This window comes from Pleurodeles waltl, chromosome 7 (assembly GCF_031143425.1).
Source record: "Pleurodeles waltl isolate 20211129_DDA chromosome 7, aPleWal1.hap1.20221129, whole genome shotgun sequence".
In the NCBI taxonomy this organism is placed as follows: domain Eukaryota; kingdom Metazoa; phylum Chordata; class Amphibia; order Caudata; family Salamandridae; genus Pleurodeles; species Pleurodeles waltl.
The window spans coordinates 524,056,479-524,078,814 of record NC_090446.1 but is presented as its reverse complement, the minus strand read 5'-3'; the positions used below and the strand labels follow the sequence as shown (position 1 = coordinate 524,078,814).

Genomic DNA, 22,336 nt, shown 5'->3' with positions numbered 1-22,336 from the left:
CCCAGTTATCCCTTATTAGTGTATAGGGTGTCTAGCAGCTTAGGCTGATAGATAATGGTAGCTTAGCAGAGCAGCTTAGGCTGAACTAGGAGACGTGTGAAGCTACTACAGTACCACTTAGTGTCATATGCACAATATCATAAGAAAACACAATACACAGTTATACTAAAAATAAAGGTACTTTATTTTTATGACAATATGCCAAAGTATCTCAGAGTGTACCCTCAGTGAGAGGATAGGAAATATACACAAGATATATATACACAATACCAGAAATATGCAGTATAGTCTTAGAAAACAGTGCAAACAATGTATAGTTACAATAGGATGCAATGGAGACACATAGGGATTGGGGCAACACAAACCATATACTCCAGAAGTGGAATGCGAACCACGAATGGACCCCAAACCTATGTGACCTTGTAGAGGGTCGCTGGGACTATTAGAAAATAGTGAGAGTTAGAAAAATAACCCTCCCCAAGACCCTGCTAAGTGAGTGCAAAGTGCACTAAAGTTCCCCTAAGGACAAAGAAGTCGTGTTAGAGGAATAATGCAGGAAAGACACAAACCAACAATGCAACAACTGTGGATTTCCAATCTAGGGTACCTGTGGAACAAGGGGACCAAGTCCAAAAGTCACAAGCAAGTCGGAGATGGGCAGATGCCCAGGAAATGCCAGCTGCGGGTGCAAAGAAGCTTCTACTGGACAGAAGAAGCTGAGGTTTCTGCAGGAAAGAAAAGGGCTAGAGACTTCCCCTTTGGTGGACGGATTCCACTCGCCGTGGAGAGTTGTGCAGAAGTGTTTTCCCGCCAAAAGAACGCCAACAAGCCTTGCTAGCTGAAAATCATGCGGTTAGCGTTTTTGGACGCTGCTGTGGCCCTGGAGGGACCAGGAGGTCGCAAATTGGACCAGGAGAGAGAAGGGACGTCGAGCAAGACAAGGAGCCCTCTCAGCAGCAGGTAGCACTCAGAGAAGTGCCAGAAACAGGCACTAGGAGGATGCATGAAATGGTGCTCCCCCGAAGTCGCACAAAGAAGTCCCACGTCGCCGGAGAACAACTTAGGAGGTCGTGCAATGCAGGTTAGAGTGCCGTGGACCCAGGCTGGACTGTGCACAAAGGATTTCCGTCGGAAGTGCACGGAGGCCGGAGTAGCTGCAAAAGTCGCGGTTCCCAGCAATGCAGTCTAGCGAGGTGAGGCAAGGACTTACCTCCACCAAACTTGGACTGAAGAGTCACTGGACTGTGGGGGCCACTTGGACAGAGTTGCTGGATTCGAAGGACCTCGCTCGTCGTGCTGAGAGGAGACACAAGGGACCGGTAATGCAGCTTTTTGGTGCCTGCGGTTGCAGGGGGAAGATTCCGTCGACCCACAGGAGATTTCTTCGGAGCTTCTGGTGCACAGAGGAGGCAGACTACCCCCACAGCATGCACAAGCAGGAAAACAGTCGAGAAGGCGGCAGGATCAGCGTTACAGAGTTGCAGTAGTCGTCTTAGCTACTTTGTTGCAGTTTTGCAGGCTTCCAGCGCGGTCAGCAGTCGATTCCTTATCAGAAGGTGAAGAGAGAGATGCAGAGGAACTCGGCTGAGCTCTTGCATTCGTTATCTCAAGTTTCCCCAGAGACAGAGACCCTAAATAGCCAGAAAAGAGGGTTTGGCTACCTAGGAGAGAGGATAGGCTAGCAACACCTGAAGGAGCCTATCACAAGGAGTCTCTGACGTCACCTGGTGGCACTGGCCACTCAGAGCAGTCCAGTGTGCCAGCAGCACCTCTGTTTCCAAGATGGCAGAGGTCTGGAGCACACTGGAGGAGCTCTGGACACCTCCCAGGGGAGGTGCAGGTCAGGGGAGTGGTCACTCCCCTTTCCTTTGTCCAGTTTCGCGCCAGAGCAGGGCTAAGGGGTCCCCTGAACCGGTGTAGACTGGCTTATGCAGAATTGGGCACATCTGTGCCCAACAAAGCATTTCCAGAGGCTGGGGGAGGCTACTCCTCCCCTGCCTTCACACCATTTTCCAAAGGGAGAGGGTGTCACACCCTCTCTCAGAGGAAGTTCTTTGTTCTGCCATCCTGGGCCAGGCCTGGCTGGACCCCAGGAGGGCAGATGCCTGTCTGAGGGGTTGGCAGCAGCTGCAGTGAAACCCCAGGAAGGGCAGTTTGGCAGTACCAGGGTCTGTGCTACAGACCACTGGGATCATGGGATTGTGCCAACTATGCCAGGATGGCATAGAGGGGGCAATTCCATGATCATAGACATGTTACATGGCCATATTCGGAGTTACCATTGTGAAGCTACATATAGGTAGTGACCTATATGTAGTGCACGCGTGTAATGGTGTCCCCACACTCACAAAGTCCAGGGAATTGGCTCTGAACAATGTGGGGGCACCTTGGCTAGTGCCAGGGTGCCCTCACACTAAGTAACTTTGCACCTAACCTTTACCAGGTAAAGGTTAGACATATAGGTGACTTATAAGTTACTTAAGTGCAGTGTAAAATGGCTGTGAAATAACGTGGACGTTATTTCACTCAGGCTGCAGTGGCAGGCCTGTGTAAGAATTGTCAGAGCTCCCTATGGGTGGCAAAAGAAATGCTGCAGCCCATAGGGATCTCCTGGAACCCCAATACCCTGGGTACCTCAGTACCATATACTAGGGAATTATAAGGGTGTTCCAGTAAGCCAATGTAAATTGGTAAAAATGGTCACTAGCCTGTTAGTGACAATTTGGAAAGAAATGAGAGAGCATAACCACTGAGGTTCTGATTAGCAGAGCCCCAGTGAGACAGTTAGTCACTACACAGGTAACACATTCAGGCACACTTATGAGCACTGGGGCCCTGGGTTACCAGGGTCCCAGTGACACATACAACTAAAACAACATATATACAGTGAAAAATGGGGGTAACATGCCAGGCAAGATGGTACTTTCCTACAGGAAGTCTCTAGCCCTTGTCGTTCTTGCAGAAACCTACACTTCTACTGTCCAGTAGCAGCATCTTTGCACCCACAGCTGGCATTTCCTGGGCATCTGCCCATCTCCGACTTGCTTGTGACTTTTGGACTTGGTCCCCTTGTTCCACAGGTACCCTCGACTGGAAATCCATCGTTGTTGCATTGTTGGTTTGTGTCTTTCCTGCAGAATTCCCCTATCACGACTTCTATGTCCTTTGGGGAACTTTAGTGCACTTTGCACTCACTTTTCAGAGTCTTGGGGTGGGCTATTTTTCTAACCCTTACTATTTTCTAATAGTCCCAGCGACCCTCTACAAGGTCACATAGGTTTGGGGTCCATTCGTGGTTCGCATTCCACTTTTGGAGTATATGGTTTGTGTTGCCCCTATCCCTATGTGTCTCCATTGCATCCTATTGTAACTATACATTGTTTGCACTGTTTTCTAATACTATTACTGCATATTTTGGTATTGTGTACATATATCTTGTGTATATTTGCTATCCTCATACTGAGGGTACTCACTGAGATACCTTTGGCATATTGTCATAAAAATAACGTACCTTTATTTTTAGTATATCTGTGTATTGTGTTTTCTTATGATATTGTGCATATGACACTAAGTGGTACTGTAGGAGCTTCACTCGTCTCCTAGTTCAGCCTAAGCTGCTCTGCTAAGCTGCCATTATCTATCAGCCTATGCTGCTAGACACCCTATGCACTAATAAGGGATAACTGGGCCTGGTGCAAGGTGCAAGTACCCCTAGGTACTCACTACAAGCCAGTCCAGCCTCTTACAGTAATGACTTCTCTTCTTCCCCTGTGCATGTCATGTAGGTCACCGCCCACCAGAAGAAGGACATTTGGCGTGCATTTGCCAAGGATGTCCGGACCCTGGGGGTCCACCAGAGACGGGACACCCACTGCCGGAAAAGATGGGAGGACATTCGCTGCTGGAGCAAGAAGACGGCGGAGGCTCAGCTGGGGATGGCCTCCCAACGTGGGAGGGGTGCTCGTCGCCCCATGACCCCCCTGATGTTCCGGATCCTGGCCGTGGCCTACCCGGAGTTGGATGGGCACTTGAGGGCATCACAGCAGACACAAGGGGATGAGTACACCCTCATTCTGGGGACTTTGCGCGCAGTTGAGGGGTCTGGGTGTGGGAGGAGGGTTGTGGGTTTCCCTAGGCCATGGCGACTTACGTAGGCTAGGCCCCTCCGTAATGCAGGCCATGTGCCACTCCACCCCACCTCAGTAGAGGGCCAAGTACAGGTATACATGCCCCTGTGGCATCCATGTGTGCAGATGTCCACCATAGCCATGTAGGCCATATCCCAGGAATTGCATTTGTAGAGGCCAAGAGCACGGCGTAGTGCAGGGGGCTGCTGTGTCTGTTTGTCCGCCAACGGTAGCGGTAAACCATGCACTCAACCTGTCTTTCTTCTGTCCCCCCCCCCCTTTTTCTGCTCTCCCTGTTCTTTTGTGCATCAGCATCATCAGGCGGAGGTACAGTGGCACCGGAGCACGAGGGAGCTGCATCCCACATGGCCATGGAGGGCCAGACCACGGACTCAGAATGCACCAGTGGGACGGAGGGCGAGGGGAGCTTCACATCGGTCACCAACCAGCGACACGGACTCGTCCGCCGATGGAAGCTCCCTTGTGGTGGCGGCACCATCTGTGCCCCACACTTCTACAAGTACAGCCGCCACCTCCCCTACCAGCACCGCCCTCCCAGCAGCCCTTCAGCGTTCGCCCCGTGCCCGCTCACCCAGAAGGGTGGGCATCACCTTCACCCCAGGCACCTCAGGCCCTGCCCCTGTCACCCCTGCTGCCCTCAGTGAGGAGGCCATTGACCTCCTCAGGTCACTCACTGTTGGGCAGTCTACCATTGTGAATGCCATCCAGGGTGTAGAAAGGGAGTTGCAACACACTAATGCATTCCTGGAGGGCATTCATTCTGGTCAGGCTGCCCATCATCGAACCCTGCAATCTCTGGCCTCAGCACTGATGGCAGCCATTGTCCCTGTGTCTAGCCTCCCCCCTCCAACTTCCTCCACCCAGACCCAATCCCCTGTACCCCAGCTTATCCCAAGCACACCATCAGACAAGCATGCATACACCTCAACACACAAAAGTAGCTCAGGCAAACATAGGCACCACACAACCCACAGGCACTCACACAAGCATCACCCACATACATACACAGCAACATCCACTGCCTCCACTGTGTCCCCCTCCTCGTTATCTCCCTCCTCCCTCCCAGTGTCATCTACACTCTCACCTGCATGCACTACATCTACAGCCACTAGGACTCGCACCAGAACACCCAGCACCACACCCCGCTCACCTGCACTCACCACCCCCACTACCATTTACACGTCCCCTGTGTCCTCTCCTAGTGTGTCTGTGACACCCCCTCCCAAAGTACACAAACGCGGGCACCCACACACCCAACATCCATCCACCTCACGACAGCCTCCAATACCTGCACCTGCACCCAAAACACCTAAAGTGACACCTCCTACAACCACCTCCTCTTCCTCCACTCCCACACCCCCTGCAGCTACCCATCCCAGTCTTCGTCCGAAACTCTCCCTCAGTTGACCTCTTTGCCCCCACCCCCACCCCTCCAATTCATAAGTCCCGTAGTAGCGCCTCAGCCAAAAAGACTCCAGTACCAGTGGTGCGTGTTACAGGTGTGTAGAGTGCACCGGCCACGAGGGCAGGCAGTGTGACACGGAGCCAAAGCACTGCCAGTCCACCCCCTGTAAAGCCTCTCAAGTTGGAAAGTGGCCGACGGGACAGGGTGAAGACTCCTGGCGGCAGAACTGCTCACAAGGGTCCCAGGGGGATTGCAGAGTCAGCTGTGACTCCTCCAAAGGTGGTGAAGTGCCAGAAGAAGTCTGCACAGTCTGGTAAGAACAGCACGGCGGAGAAGGGCGCCATCCTCCCCGGCGGCCTGGACGCCACCGCCAGCACCGTCGTCACTGGTCAGGAGACCACCGCCGGAGTCATTGCCCAGGAGGGCAGGAATATCGTCACTGGCCAGGAGACCACCGCCGGAGTCACTGCCCAGGAGGGCAGCAGTATCGTCACTGGTCAGGAGACCACCGCCGGAGTCATTGCCCAGGAGGGCAGGAGTATCGTCACTGGTCAGGAGACCACCGCCGGAGTCAGTGCCCAGGAGGGCAGCAGTATCGTCACTGGTCAGGAGACCACCGCCGGAGTCAGTGCCCAGGAGGGCAGGAGTATCTTCACTGGTCAGGAGACCACTGCCGGAGTCAGTGCCCAGGAGGGCCCCGGCTGCCACAGCCCAGCTGGGCAATGAGGGACCGTCATGCCACACACCAATGCACAGGTCAGAGACCGCCATGGCAAAGCACCGCTGAACAAGGAATTCACCGCCATGGTGAAGACCGCTGAACAGGGCAAAGCACCGCTGAACAGGGCAGAGCACCGCTGAACAGGTCAGAGACCGCCATGGCAAAGCACCGCTGAACAAGGAATTCACCGCCATGGTGAAGACCGCTGAACAGGGCATAGCACCGCTGAACAGGGCAGAGCATCGCTGAACAGGTCAGAGACCGCCATGGCAAAGCACCGCTGAACAAGGAATTCACCGCCATGGTGAAGACCGCTGAACAGGGCAAGACACTGCTGAACAGGGCAAAGCACCGCTGAAGAAGGAAAACACCGCCACATCAAGCATCGTTATCCCATGTACAGCTGGGACAGTGACGGAACAGGAACCGTCACAGAGCCTAATGCAGTCTGGGCACCATTCCCCCTCCAGAACCAGTGGAAACATGCATCCTCTCCGTCTGTCCTTAACAGGATGAAGCACTCTGGGCACCAGTCCCCCTCATGAACCAGTAGAGACTGTTATACACTTGATAGACTGTGGCTTTGCACTCCCCAGGATGGAACGGTGGGCAACCCACCCACTGCAGAGACTTGAGAGACTGTGGCTTTGCACTCCCCAGGATGGTACAGTGGGCAAACCAACCACTGTAGAGACTTGAGAGACTGTGGCTTTGCACTCCCCAGGATGGAACAGTGGGCAAACCAACCACTGTAGAGACTTGAGAGACTGTGGCTTTGCACTCCCCAGGATGGAACAGTGGGCAACCCACCCACTGCAGAGACTTGAGAGACTGTGGCTTTGCACTCCCCAAGATGGAACAGTGGGCAACCCACCCACTGCAGAGACTTGAGAGACTGTGGCTTTGCACTCCTCAGGGTGGTACAGTGGGCAACCCACCCACTGCAGAGACTTGAGAGACTGTGGCTTTGCACTCCCCAGGATACATCAATGGGCATGGAGCCCTGTCGTGGATCTGGCGTAGTGCTGTAATCCGGCTGACGTGCCCCCCCCTTCCGTTCCCCCTGAGGTGTCTGTTGTATTTCTATCTGATGCCCCTGCAGTGTTCTCTCCGTTTGTGGACAGGTATCTAGTGTGGGCCTCGCCCATGCATTTTTGGCCCAGTGGTGCACGGACATTGATATGTGCATACCTGCACTACTTCTCGTAATGTATATACTTTTGAATGTGTACATATATCTGCATATATTTGGTAACTGTATTTTGATACATTACAATGTTTGAACTGATTTCCTTTTGTCTTTGCATTCTTCCGGGGGGGGTTGTGGGTTGTTACTGTGATGTTTGGAAATGCATTGGTGTGTGTGTTATAATGTGCGAGGGTGAGGGTGGGGGTGGGGGTGTTGCGTATGTGTCCCCCTGATTTTGCCTCCCCCTCCCATGTCGTAGGTGCAGTACTCACCGTTGTCTTCGCCGCCGCCGTTGCTGGTGTTCGTAGATGAGCAGGAAGACAAGGGCAGGGAGGATTTGTAATTCTGGCTCCATGGTGTCCTCCTTCCTCGTGGGATGTGTAGAGGTGAGTGTTTTCCCATTGAAAAAGCTGTTTCCGCTGTGTTTTTATCCATGGTGAATCTGCCCCGGAAAAGGTGGCGGATTGGCGGGTTCTCATACTGTGGGCGGTACATTGTCTCCCGCCTGTCTGTTGGCGGTGACCGCCGCGCTGCTTGTCTGTACCGCCGTGGCGGGCGGAGTGTTAAAGTGGCTGTCAATGTTGGCGGTTTCCGCCACGGTCATAATTCCCTTTTTTTGTCTGCCGGCCTGTTTGCGGTATTACCGCACCTTTAACACCATCTTCCAGGATTGTAATGACCCCCTATGTGTCACTGGGACCCTGCCAGACAAGGCCCCAGTGCTCATAAGTATGTGCCCTGTATGTGTTCCCTGTGTGATGACTAACTGTCTCACTGAGGCTCTGCTAACCAGAACCTCAGTGGTTATGCTCTCTCTGCTTTCCAAACTGTCACTAACAGGCTAGTGACCAATTTCGCCAATTTCCATTGGCATACTGGAACACCCTTATAATCCCCTAGTAGATGGTACTGAGGTACCCAGGGTATTGGGGTTCCAGGAGATCCATATGGGCTGCAGCATTTCTTTTGCCACCCATAGGGAGATCTGACAATTCTTACACAGGCCTGCCAGTGCAGCCTGAGTGAAATAACGTCCACGTTATTTCATAGCCATTTACCACTGCATTTAGGTAACTTATAAGTCACCTATATGTCTAACCTTCACCTGGTGAAGGTTGGGTGCAAAGTTACCTAGTGTGTGGGCACCCTGGCACTAGCCAAGGTGCCCCCACATTGTTCAGGGCAAATTCCCCGGACTTTGTGAATGCAGGGACACCATTTCACGTGTGCACTATACATAGGTCACTACCTATGTATAGTGTCACAATGGTAACTCCGAACATGGCCATGTAACATGTCTAGGATCATGGAATTGTCACCCCAATGCCATTCTGGCATTGGGGAGACAATTCCATGATCCCCCGGGTCTCTAGCATAGAACCCCGGTACTGCCAAACTGCCTTTACGGGGTCTCCACTGCAGCTGCTGCTGCTGCCAACCCCTCAGACAGGTTTCTGCCCTCCTGGGGTCCAGGCAGCCCTGGCCCAGGAAGGCAGAACAAAGGATTTCCTCTGAGAGAGGGTGTGACACCCTCTCCCTTTGGAAATAGGTGTGATGGCTGGGATGGAGTAGCCTCCCCCAGCCTCTGGAAATGCTTTGATGGGCACAGATGCTGCCCATCTCTGCATAAGACAGTCTACACCGGTTTAGGGATCCCCCAGCCCTGCTCTGGCGCGATACTGGACAAAGGAAAGGGGAGTGACCACTCCCCTGACCTGCACCTCCCAGGGGAGGTGCCCAGAGCTCCTCCAGTGTGGCCCAGACCTCTGCCATCTTGGATTCAGAGGCGTTGCTGGCACACTGGACTGCTCTGAGTGGCCAGTGCCAGCAGGTGATGTCAGAGACTCCTTCTGATAGGCTCTTACCTTTCTTACTAGCCTATCCTCCTTCCTAGGTAGCCAAACCTCCTTTTCTGGCTATTTAGGGTCTCTGTTTTGGGAATTCTTCAGATACCGAATGCAAGAGCTCACCAGAGTTCCTCTGCATCTCCCTCTTCACCTTCTGCCAAAGATAGACCGCTGACTGCTCAGGACGCTTGCAAAACCGCAACAAAGTAGCGAAGACGACTACTGCAAACTTGTATCGCTTCATCCTGCCGGCTTTCTCGACTGTTTCCTGGTGGTGCATGCTCTGGAGGTAGCCTGCCTCCTTCTTGCACCAGGAGCTCTGAAGAAATCTCCTGTGGGTTGACGGAATCTTCCCCCTGCAACCGCAGGCAACAAAAGACTGCATCACCGGTCCTCTGGGTCCCCTCTCAGCACGATGAGCGTGGTCCCTGGAACTCAGCAACTCAGTCCAAGTGACTCCCACAGTCCAGTGACTCTTCAGTCCAAGTTTGGTGGAGGTAAGTCCTTGCCTCCCCACGCTAGACTGCATTGCTGGGTACCGCGTGATTTGCAGCTGCTCCGGCTCCTGTGCACTCTTCCAGGATTTCCTTCGTGCACAGCCAAGCCTGGGTCCCCGACACTCTAACCTGCAGTGAACAACCTTCTGAGTTGTCCTCCGGCGTCGTGGGACTCCCTTTTCTGACTTCGGGTGGACTCCAGTTCACTCCTCTTCTAAGTGCCTGATCCGGTACTTCTGCGGGTGCTGCCTGCTTTTGTGAGGGCTCCCTGACATGCGGGGTGCCCACTCTGTCTTCTCATCCAAGTTGCGACATCCTGGTCCCTCCTGGGCCACAGCAGCATCCAAAAACCCTAACCACGACCCTTGTAGCTAGCAAGGCTTGTTTGCACTCTTTCTGCGAGAGAACACATCTGCAAGCTTCTTCACGACGTGGGACATCCATCCTCCAAAGGGGAACTTCCTAGTCCTCTTCGTTCTTGCAAAACACCAAGCTTCTTCGATCCGCTGGCAGCTTCCTTGCACCCTCAGCTGGCATTTCCTGGGCTCCTGCCCACTCTCGACAATGTCGCGACTCTTGGACTTGGTCCCCTTGTCTTACAGGTACTCAGGTCCGGAAATCCACTGTTGTTGCATTGCTGGTGTTCGTTTTCCTTGCAGAATCCCCCTATCACGACTTCTGTGCTCTCTGGGGTTTGTAGGTGCACTTTACACCTACCTTACAGGGTCTTGGGGTGGGGTAATTTTCTAACCCTCACTGTTTTCTTACGGTCCCAGTGACCCTCTAGAAGCTCACATAGGTTTGGGGTCCATTTGTGGTTCGCATTCCACTTTTGGAGTATATGGTTTGTGTTGCCCCTATACTTATGTGCTCCTTTTGCAATCTATTGTAACTTTACACTGCTTGCATTACTTCCTTTTGCTATTACTGCATAATTTTGGTATTGTGTACATATAACTTGTGTATATTTGTCATCCTCATACTGAGGGTACTCACTGAGATACTTTTGGCATATTGTCATAAAAATAAAGTACCTTTATTTTTAGTATATCTGTGTATTGTGTTTTCTTATGATATTGTGCATATGACACCAGTGGTATAGTAGGAGCTTTGCATGTCTCCTAGTTCAGCCTAATCTGCTCTGCTACAGCTACCTTCTATCAGCCTAAGCTGCTAGAAACACCTCTTCTACACAAATAAGGGATAACTGGACCTGGCACAAGGTGTAAGTACCTCTGGTACCCACTACAAGCCAGGCCAGCCTCCTACGCTTTGTACTGCGTCTTCTTCACCTCCTGAGGCCTCTGTGCACTATTTGCAAAATTCCTTCATGCACAGCCTGACCCAGGTCCCCATCACTCTGTCCTGTGACGCTCAACTCGCTAAGTTGATTCTCCGGTGGCATGGGACTTTCCTTTGTAGTTTCTGCACCAGCAGCATTTTGCACCTCCTTTGTCCCCGTTTCCTGGGACTCCTGTGGGTGCTATCTGGTGCTCTGAGGGCTCTCTGAAGTGCTGAGTGCCCTCTCTTCCTCCTCACACAGAGTTAAGCCCCCCCAGGTCCCTCCTGGGTCCAGATAGCACCTAGTTGACTCAAAACGCGACTTTGCCAGAACCAAGGCTTGTTGGAGGAATCCAGCACCAAAACTCTCCTGCGTCCATCTTCACAACGTGGGACATCCTTTGCATCATGCAGGAACCCACTGGCATCTTCCTAGGGTGCATTTCTGCAGTCTCCGTCCAACCGGTGACTTTTTTTTTGCACCCTCTTCTGGGTTGGCAGGTGCTCCTGTGCTTCCTGGAACTTCTTTCGATTTCTGGAATTGGTCTCCTTCTTTTGCAGGTCTTCAGGTCCAGGAATCCACTGTTTGTTGTTTGCAAACTTGGTTGGTTCTTGCAATAATCCCAATCATGAGGTGCAGTGTGTCCTAAGGAAACTTGCAGTACTTTACCCCTACTTTTCTGGGCTCTGGGCTGGGGTTATTTACTTACCTTTACTGTATTCCTACTCTCCCAGCGATCCTGCACACACTACGCTTGTCTATGGGGGAATTTGTGATTTGCATTCCACTTTCTAGGTATATGGTTTGTGTTGCCCCTAGACCATTTCCCCATTGCATTCTATAGCATTTCCTCTTGTTTGCACTATCCTATGTCTAATTACTTGCCTTATTTTGGTGTCTAATGTATTTATTGTGTATAAATACTTACCTTCAGAAGGAGCATTGCCTCTAAGATATTTTTGGTACGGTGTCACCCTAATAAACTAGCTTTATTTTTGGTAACACTGAATATTGTCTTTACTTGTGTATAAGTACTATGTAACTATGGTGGTCATTACAACCCTGGCGGTCGGTGTTAAAGCGGCGGTAAGACCGCCAACAGGCCGGCGGTAAACATTTTGCAATTACGACCGTGGCGGAAACCGCCAACAAAGACAGCCACTTTAACACTCCGACCGCCACGGCGGTACAAACAAACAGCGCGGCAGTCACCGCCAACAGACAGGCGGAGGACAAAGTACCACCCACAGTATCACAACAGGCCAATCCGCCACCTTTTCCGGGGTGGATTCACTGCAGATAAAAACACGGCGGAAACAGGATTCCGAAGGGAAAGCGCTCACCTCTACACACCCCACGAGGAACTAGGACACCATGGTGCAGGAACTCCAAATTCTCATTGCGATAGTCTTCCTGCTCCTCTACCAGGAGCACGAACGCCGGCAGCGAAGACCACGGTGAGTACTGCACCTACGACACAGGGGAGGGGGAAGGGAAAAAACAGGGACACACACACGCAACACCCCCACCCCTACCCTCACCCACTACAACACACACACTAATACAGCATGACACATTACAGTTACACCCCCCAAACCTCCCGGAAGAATGCAAAGACAAAAGGAAATGAGTGTAACCATTGTAATATATTAAAATCAAGTATGCAAAAATATATATATACACCATTAACAAAATATACACCAAGCATAGTAGTCCAGGTAGTGCTCCAAATAAGTCAGTGGAACACTGGGCCCACACGGTATGGGCGAGGCCCACACAAGATCCCCGACCCTGACACAGAGAACACTGCAGGGGCATCAGAGAGCAAGAAAACAGGCACCTCAGGGGGCGGGAAAGGGGGGGCACCTCAGCCGGTTGAGTGCACAACGCCAAATCCACAAGAGGGCCACATGCCCACTGTTCAATCCTGGGGAGTGTAAAGCCACAGTCTCTCAAGTCTCTACAGTGGGTGGCTTGCCCACTGCCATATCCTGGGGAGTGCAAAGCCATAGTATCTCAAGTCTCTAAAGTGGATGGGTTGCCCACTGCTTTATCCTGGGGAATGCAAAGCCACAGTCTCTCAAGTCTCTACAGTGGGTGGGTTGCCCACTGCCATATCCCGGGGAGTGCAAAGCCACAGTCTCTCAAGTCTCTATAGTGGGTGGGTTGCCAACTGATCAATTCTGGGGAGTGCAAAGCCACAGTCTCTCAAGTCTCTACAGTGGGTGGGTTGCCCACTGCTTTATCCTGGGGAGTACAAAGCCACAGTCTCTCTAGTCTCTACAGTGGGTGGGTTGCCCACTGTTCAATCCTAGGGAGTGCAAAGCCACAGTCTCTCAAGTCTCTACAGTGGGTGGGTTGCCCACTGTTCAATCCTGGGGAGTGCAAAGCCACAGTCTCTCAAGTCTCTACAGTGGTTGGTTTGCCCACTGTTCCATCCTGGGGAGTGCAAAGCCACAGTCTCTCAAGTCTCTCAAGTCTCTACAGTGACACAAAAGCTCCCTGCACTACTCCGCGCTCTTGGGCTCCACTATTCAATTCCTGGGAAATGGCCTACTAGGCTATGGACGACATCTGCACACATGGATGACACATGGGCATGAGTAGGTGTACTTGGCACTCTACAGAGGTGCGGTGGGGTGCCACATGGCCTGCCTTATGGAGGGACCTTGCCTACGGAACTTGCCCTGGCCTAGGGAAACACACAGACCACCTCCCCCACCCTGACACCTCCACTGCGTGCAAAATCAGCAGGATGAGAGAGTACTCACCCCCTTGTGGTTGATGTGATGCCCTCAAGCGCCCATCCAACTCCGGGTATGCCACCGCCAGGATCCTGAACATCAGGGGGGTCATGGTGCAATGGGCACCCCTCCCACGTTGGGAGGCCATCACCAGCTGAGCCTCCACCGTCTTCTTGCTCCAGCGGCGAATGTCCTCCCATCTTTTCCGGCAGTGGGTGCTCCGTCTGTGGTAGACCCCCAGGGTCCGGTCGCCCTTGGCGATGGCACACCAAATATATTTTTTCTGGTGAGCGCTGATCTACATGATTTGTACAGGGGGAAGAGAAACTTATTACCAACTGCACCGTCACAGTCATTGGCCCCCATCCTTGCCATGTGGAGCCAGACCTGATGTCAGCTATCCGCCATCCCACAGGAATCCCCCCGCAAGTGCAGGTGCTGTCAGTGCTGCATTTCCTTGCAAGTGGGACATATCAAACAACAGTGGCCATAGCATCAGGGATGTCCCAGCCTATGTTTTCCAACTGGTTGTCCAGAGTGTTGTCTGCCCTGCTGAAACACATGCAGAGCTACATCGTTTTCCCTCAGGTGGAGGATTTGCCTACAGTGAAAGGTGATTTCTATGCCCTGGGACATATCCCCAACATCATAGGTGCCATTGATGGGACCCATGTGGCTTTGGTCCCCCCCCCACAGGAGTGAACAGGTGTACAGAAACCGGAAGAGTTATCATTCTATGAATGTACAGATGGTATGTTTGGCAGACCAGTACATCTCCCATGTGAATGCCAAATTCCCTGGCTCAGTGCATGACGCCTACATCCTGCGGAATAGCAGCATCCCTTATATGATGGGTCAACTCCAGAAGCACCGTGTGTGGCTATTAGGTGAGCACCTGGAAGCAAGACAGTGGGGATGGTTGTCTGGGTCTGGGGATATCCCTACAGTTGTCCCTCACCATTTGCAGGTGACTCTGGTTATCCCAACCTGTCATGGCTACTGACCCCAGTGAGGAATCCCAGGACAAGGGCAGAGGAATGCTACAATGAGGCCCATGGGCGAACTAGGAGGGTGATTGAGCGGAACTTCGGCCTCCTGTAGGCCAGGTTCCGGTGCCTCCATATGACAGGTGGATCCCTATTCTACTCACCAAAGAAGGTGTGCCAGATCATCGTGGCCTGCTGTATGCTTCACAACTTGGCTTTGCGACGACAGGTGCCTTTTCTGCAGGAGGATGGTCCAGATGGCGGTGTTGTTGCAGCTGTGGAGCCTGTGGACAGTGAAGACGAGGAAGCAGAAGAAGAAGACATGGACAACAGGGACTCAGTGATCCAGCAATATTTCCCGTGAAACAAAGGTAAGAATACAAACCTGCCTACTACATGTACTTAAACACTACTACCTCTCTACTGTCTGTCGTTTTCATCCAGTGTATGGTCACTGAGTTGTCACTTTCCCTTACGATTTCACAGATGTGGGTCCCAATGTGTGACATCTGCTTTGATTCCTCATGGACTACAGCTGTGTGACATAGGTATGTTGACATTACAAATGAAAGAGCTTTTTGCCACAGTAATTGCTAATACAGTATTCTGAAATCACAGACTGACTCCAGATTGTTTTGTGCTTTAAGTGTGTTTATTTTAGTGCTCAATATTGAAGGGGTAGCAAAATGGTGAGGGGTGATGGCGGAGGAATGTCCATGGCAGAGTCCAGTCTATAAGTCTCACAGGTGCATTGTCCAAATGGGAATAGGAAGTGGAGCTGGGGCAGTTTAAGGATGGACAGGGTGACAAAGTGGGACAGAAGGATGACATTCAGGGTGGTCTCATTTCTTGGCGGGGGTCTTGGCATCGTTCTCTGTCTTTGACCTGGATCTCAGGGACCGTTTGCGAGGTGGTTCTCCCTCTGCAGGGGATGGGGTGCTGGTGTGGTGGTCCTGTGGAGGTGCCTCCTGTCCACTAGCGCCGGCGGAGGTGGTGGGCAGTTCATCGTCCAGGCTAGTGTCAGGGGCCCCTTGTTGTGCCACAGTGTCCCTCCTGGTGTTGAGTACTTCCTTCAGCACACCTACGATGGTGCCCAGGGTGGAATTGATGGCTCTGAGTTCCTCCCTGAAGCCCAAATACTGTTCCTCCTGCAGGCACTGGGTCTCCTGAAACTTGGCCAGTACCGTTGCCATCGTCTCCTGGGAGTGGTGGTAGGCTCTCATGATGTTGGAGAGGGCCTCGTAGAGAGTGGGTTCCCTGGGCCTGTCCGCCCCCTGTCGCACAGCTGCCCTCCCAGTTCCCCTGTGTTCCTGGGCCTCCGTCCCCTGGACCGTGTGCCCACTGTAGGAGGCTGGACTGGCTTGTAGTGAGTACCTAGGGGTACTTGCACCTTGCACCAGGCCCAGTTATCCCTTATTAGTGTATAGGGTGTCTAGCAGCATAGGCTGATAGATAATGGTAGCTTAGCAGAGCAGCTTAGGCTGAACTAGGAGACGAGTGAAGCTCCTACAGTACCACTTAGTGTCATATGCACAATATCATAAGAAAACACAATACACAGATATACTAAAAATAAAGGTACTTTATTTTTATGACAATATGCCAAAGTATCTCAGTGAGTACCCTCAGTATGAGGATAGCAAATATACACAAGATATATGTACACAATACCAAAATATGCAGTAATAGTATTAGAAAACAGTGCAAACAATGTATAGTTACAATAGGATGCAATGGAGACGGCGTGGCCGGGCCACGAAACAAGATGGCCGCTTAGAGCGAGAGCTCCGCGCCGAGGCGGTCCCGGAGGGGCGACGGGGGCGAGAAGACAGCCGGACAACACACCGGGTTCGGTGCCCCTTCACCCCTACAACAGCGGCGACACGGAACCATGTCCGGGGACCCCGTAGGAGCGGGACGCAAGGCAGGAAACTCGCGACTCGCCCCAGGCCGATAAGGCCTGGAGAAAGGGGCGGAGTCGCGTCTTCGGAAGACCGCGGACGGCGTGCCCGTAGCGGCAAGGAGCAAGCTGAACAGGCCGCAGGGACTGCGGGAGCCGTGACGACCCGCATCCATCTCCCTACAACGCCAACAAACACCCGTGGACCTTCCCCCCCCCACAGGGAGACGGGAAGACGCAGCAAAGGGGTGCGGCCCCTTCGACAGCCGGGAGAGAAACCCAAAGAGAGGTAGGATCGAATCTCTTCAAAATAAGAACGGCATCGCCGGAGGCAGAGGCACGACTTCTCCCCTCTTTTCCATCACAGAGGGACAACAAAAACCCTCCCGCTGAGATAATAAACTTTCTCCCCCCCCCTCCAGACAACTAATACTGAGGAGGGCAGAGGGGCACGACGGGAGGCACGTGGAGGCGAGGGGACGAGAGGGGTGAGCGACTGGGGGGGCACCGGAGATGTTTAAGGATGGACAGGGTGACAAAGTGGGACAGAAGGATGACATTCAGGGTGGTCTCATTTCTTGGCGGGGGTCTTGGCATCGTTCTCTGTCTTTGACCTGGATCTCAGGGACCGTTTGCGAGGTGGTTCTCCCTCTGCAGGGGATGGGGTGCTGGTGTGGTGGTCCTGTGGAGGTGCCTCCTGTCCACTAGCGCCGGCGGAGGTGGTGGGCAGTTCATCGTCCAGGCTAGTGTCAGGGGCCCCTTGTTGTGCCACAGTGTCCCTCCTGGTGTTGAGTACTTCCTTCAGCACACCTACGATGGTGCCCAGGGTGGAATTGATGGCTCTGAGTTCCTCCCTGAAGCCCAAATACTGTTCCTCCTGCAGGCACTGGGTCTCCTGAAACTTGGCCAGTACCGTTGCCATCGTCTCCTGGGAGTGGTGGTAGGCTCTCATGATGTTGGAGAGGGCCTCGTAGAGAGTGGGTTCCCTGGGCCTGTCCGCCCCCTGTCGCACAGCTGCCCTCCCAGTTCCCCTGTGTTCCTGGGCCTCCGTCCCCTGGACCGTGTGCCCACTGTAGGAGGCTGGACTGGCTTGTAGTGAGTACCTAGGGGTACTTGCACCTTGCACCAGGCCCAGTTATCCCTTATTAGTGTATAGGGTGTCTAGCAGCATAGGCTGATAGATAATGGTAGCTTAGCAGAGCAGCTTAGGCTGAACTAGGAGACGAGTGAAGCTCCTACAGTACCACTTAGTGTCATATGCACAATATCATAAGAAAACACAATACACAGATATACTAAAAATAAAGGTACTTTATTTTTATGACAATATGCCAAAGTATCTCAGTGAGTACCCTCAGTATGAGGATAGCAAATATACACAAGATATATGTACACAATACCAAAATATGCAGTAATAGTATTAGAAAACAGTGCAAACAATGTATAGTTACAATAGGATGCAATGGAGACGGCGTGGCCGGGCCACGAAACAAGATGGCCGCTTAGAGCGAGAGCTCCGCGCCGAGGCGGTCCCGGAGGGGCGACGGGGGCGAGAAGACAGCCGGACAACACACCGGGTTCGGTGCCCCTTCACCCCTACAACAGCGGCGACACGGAACCATGTCCGGGGACCCCGTAGGAGCGGGACGCAAGGCAGGAAACTCGCGACTCGCCCCAGGCCGATAAGGCCTGGAGAAAGGGGCGGAGTCGCGTCTTCGGAAGACCGCGGACGGCGTGCCCGTAGCGGCAAGGAGCAAGCTGAACAGGCCGCAGGGACTGCGGGAGCCGTGACAACCCGCATCCATCTCCCTACAACGCCAACAAACACCCGTGGACCTTCCCCCCCCCACAGGGAGACGGGAAGACGCAGCAAAGGGGTGCGGCCCCTTCGACAGCCGGGAGAGAAACCCAAAGAGAGGTAGGATCGAATCTCTTCAAAATAAGAACGGCATCGCCGGAGGCAGAGGCACGACTTCTCCCCTCTTTTCCATCACAGAGGGACAACAAAAACCCTCCCGCTGAGATAATAAACTTTCTCCCCCCCCCTCCAGACAACTAATACTGAGGAGGGCAGAGGGGCACGACGGGAGGCACGTGGAGGCGAGGGGACGAGAGGGGTGAGCGACTGGGGGGGCACCGGAGATGAGGAGAGCCAGAGGGAGCCAAGAGAACAGAGATACAGGAGAAGGGAGTGGACTGACACCAGTGTAAGCCACCGAACATCTATATCCTTATCGGAATCTACGGAGGGAATCTCGGGCCCCACATGGTCAGACTCTGTAGACAATTGAGGCGATGCCCGGCAACAAACCGAACCATAAACCTGTCAGCAAGCCTGCACGACAACTATTATTCTCAGAAGCGCTACAACACAAACGCCTAACCCCCACGAAGATAAACCCTCAAACATCGCCACCTTTAAACGAGTCCACCGCGATGCCTGATAAAGATCAATCCACGACTATGGACAGGATACTACAAGAGATCACCACCGTCAGCCGCCGCATAGAGGGGATGGACGCCTCTATAACTTCATTGACACTAGAAACCAAATCCATGCGATCTGACATTGCCGGCTTTCAATCTAGAGTGACAGGGCTAGAACAACGCATGGGATCACTAGAGACGCAGATCAACACGTCTCAGGTGCGAGAACAAGACTTCATCTACCTCAGGAGCAAACTAACGGACATGGAGGACAGGAGCCAGAGAGACAATATCCGCATACTTGGGATCCCGGAAAACGAAGAAGGCTCGGATATGCAGACTTTTCTGACCTCCACTCTTCCAAAAATGATTTCATTGGACTTTGACCCGCCGCTAGAATTCCAACGGGCACACAGGATAGGCCCAAAACGCTCTGACAACTCCTCAAGGCCCCGCCCAATCATCGCATGCTTGCTGCGGCATAATCAAACCCGACAAATACTCCAAGTAGCACGCAACCAGGGCCCTTTCCGAATAGACCAGCACGAGATCCGAATAACCGCCGATTACTCCAAGGAAACCAACGAACGTAGAAAGGCTTTCCTAGCCCTACGACCCCGGCTTCGCAAACTAGAGATGAAATACGGTCTCTTTGACCCTGCAAGAATGTGGGTTACAAAAAATGGAGTATCCAAGGACTTTTATAACCCCGACGAATTGAGACTCTTCCTTGACTCTTTCCAATCCCAGCCTATGGACTCTTACAACACAGACAGTGAGCATGACATTGTAGGAGGCAGTGATAGGGCCGAAACCCCCCACTCGGGAATAGAAAAGGTGAAGACGGCTCTACACGACACCGGAGCCAGTCATAGAGGTAGAGACATGGAGAGACTAACTAGATCATATGATGACAGGGGTCAGATTTTACACGCAGTAGTAACCCACACCCAATTATCGGAAAGAGACAAATCCCGCTCCCCTTTAAAGCCTACAACTGAGTCTTCTTGAGAAGGTAACGCGACAAGACGACTTATGGGACTATCGCCAGAGAGTCGAAAATAACAACTATAGACTCCGCGGAAGGATGAGTACCTTTCCAGATCATATGTGTATTACTATTGTAATTGTCTAAGACTGCTAGTATCAATGTTAAAACCAGATACATGAAAAATCTATGCTCTTTATGACTAGAGCCGAGACCCTATAATGGAAACTACCAGTAAATCGTTATTTGCCCTCAGTACACAACAGATGATGATTACTAGAACAGGGATCAGACCCCACCAACTCACTGTATGTTGAATAAGGGCCCGGTCCCGACCCTATAACCCTATAACATGGAAACAAGGTAACAGGGGCATTAAACAGATAACAAAAAATAAACACTAATTAACTATCATGGAACTTACCTTACATTCCACACACTACAAAGTATCTCATGGTAGTAAACAACAAAGTATGTGAAACTTTCCTAATACACACCACACTCGACCAGCGCCGACATTAGAACCGTTTAGCCCCCATTATCACCCCAAGGGATGGGACTAGACCACGCAAAGATAAATTAATTCCAATACAGGGACACACAGTACGATATAACCTGAAACATATCAAAGCTCCCACTACTTGACTTTACCTTATTCTACAATAAGAAACTGGGGGAAAAAAAAAAAAAAAAAAAATAGAACACGAGGACATAATACAACAGAATACCGCATAACAAAGCGAAATATTATGACATTCTACACTGCCACTCCACACCACATTATAACATCACAACGTAAATTATAAACTATTAGCTATTCTTTTCCCCAGATGTTCGTACCTATCCCCATCCTAATCATTATTACTATCTTAAATTATCATCAACAACAGAACGACTATGATAGTGGCACATACCAAGTAAGACCTTAGTAGGTCAGTATTATGATGTAATAATACACGGCAAGGAGCTAGTAATAGGATGAGATACGCACTATCCTCGCGTAACCCGGGGCTCAGCTACACCCATTACCTATCCTACGATTAATAGAGAGACGTTTGGCATAATGGCTCCTAACATGATAATGTGATAAGATGCCAGGATATGTTATGTTGATCAACCTAATATGTCATTGAACAGTTGTACGGCGAGACGAGACGAGGCAGTGTTATAGTTGAAAAGAAATGCTCAGGAAGTATTATATTATACTGTATATTGGTATCTTTATGTACCCATGCATACGCGAGAACTATAATACTCTGTTTGAGCTCTCTCCCCCCCCTCCTCTGCCCTGCCCCCCCCCCTCCCCTCGCCAGCCGGTCTCGGTCTTTCTGTCTGCCCAGTCCCTACTTTAATTTACGACCCTATCTTATGAACTCCTAAACACCCTACGATACCATACAACATCAAGTACTAGGCACAACATCCTAAACACCATACCCCATCAACACCCGACACCCCCTCCCTCCTCTCCAGCGCCGCTCAGGTACTATAGTTATTAACCGATCATTACTTCTGCCAATATACACTTTAGTTATATAACTAATACACTAGCCACTAACCACCGATGAACAGACCCACTTCCCGATACATAAACATAAGCACTGCTGTGTGCCCCCCCCCCCCACCCCTCCTTATCACCGACATATCGATGACTTGCTGTCTGCTGTTTCCCCCCTTCGCCCCCCCCGATCGAGACCGCCCGACGGCACGAGAGCTCCGAGAGAAATCGGTCCCGCCGTTTACAGACCTAACGAACGAAGGAGGTTGGACTCCTAACCTCCCTCATCCCTACCCTTCTCCACTTCTTCCCCCAAATTGCACGCTCTCTTGCTATACTCTCAATCTCAACTTCAGCACACGCATCCATCCCTTCCCCCCCTTCTCCCCCTTTTCTTCTCCCTCTCATTTCTCCTTGCCTTCTTTTTCCCTCATATTTCCCCTCCATCTGGCTCTCGTCCTACTTACATTACCTCTCTTCCTTCACCCTCTCCTCTCTCTTCTCTTTCTTCTCCAGAGGATTCCCTTGGCCTCCACCAGCTACTAACCCCCGTATAAAATAAAATAAAATAAAACACCGTATCATATCGAAACACAACTCCCACTCTAACTACTAAGTCAATATCTCCCACCCTCCCTCCCCCCCCCCACCAACACCAACTCCGGATCGAGGGTGCTTACTTACTCACAATTATCCAATATGTC

General features: G+C 51.9%; 1 protein-coding gene across 1 annotated transcript in view; it reads right to left on the bottom strand.

The window, feature by feature from the left end:
* Nucleotides 1–22,336, bottom strand: part of LOC138246906 (serine protease 33-like) — a 1,038,083-nt gene that overhangs the window by 701,252 nt on the left and 314,495 nt on the right. The gene's annotated exons all lie outside the window — the stretch shown is intronic.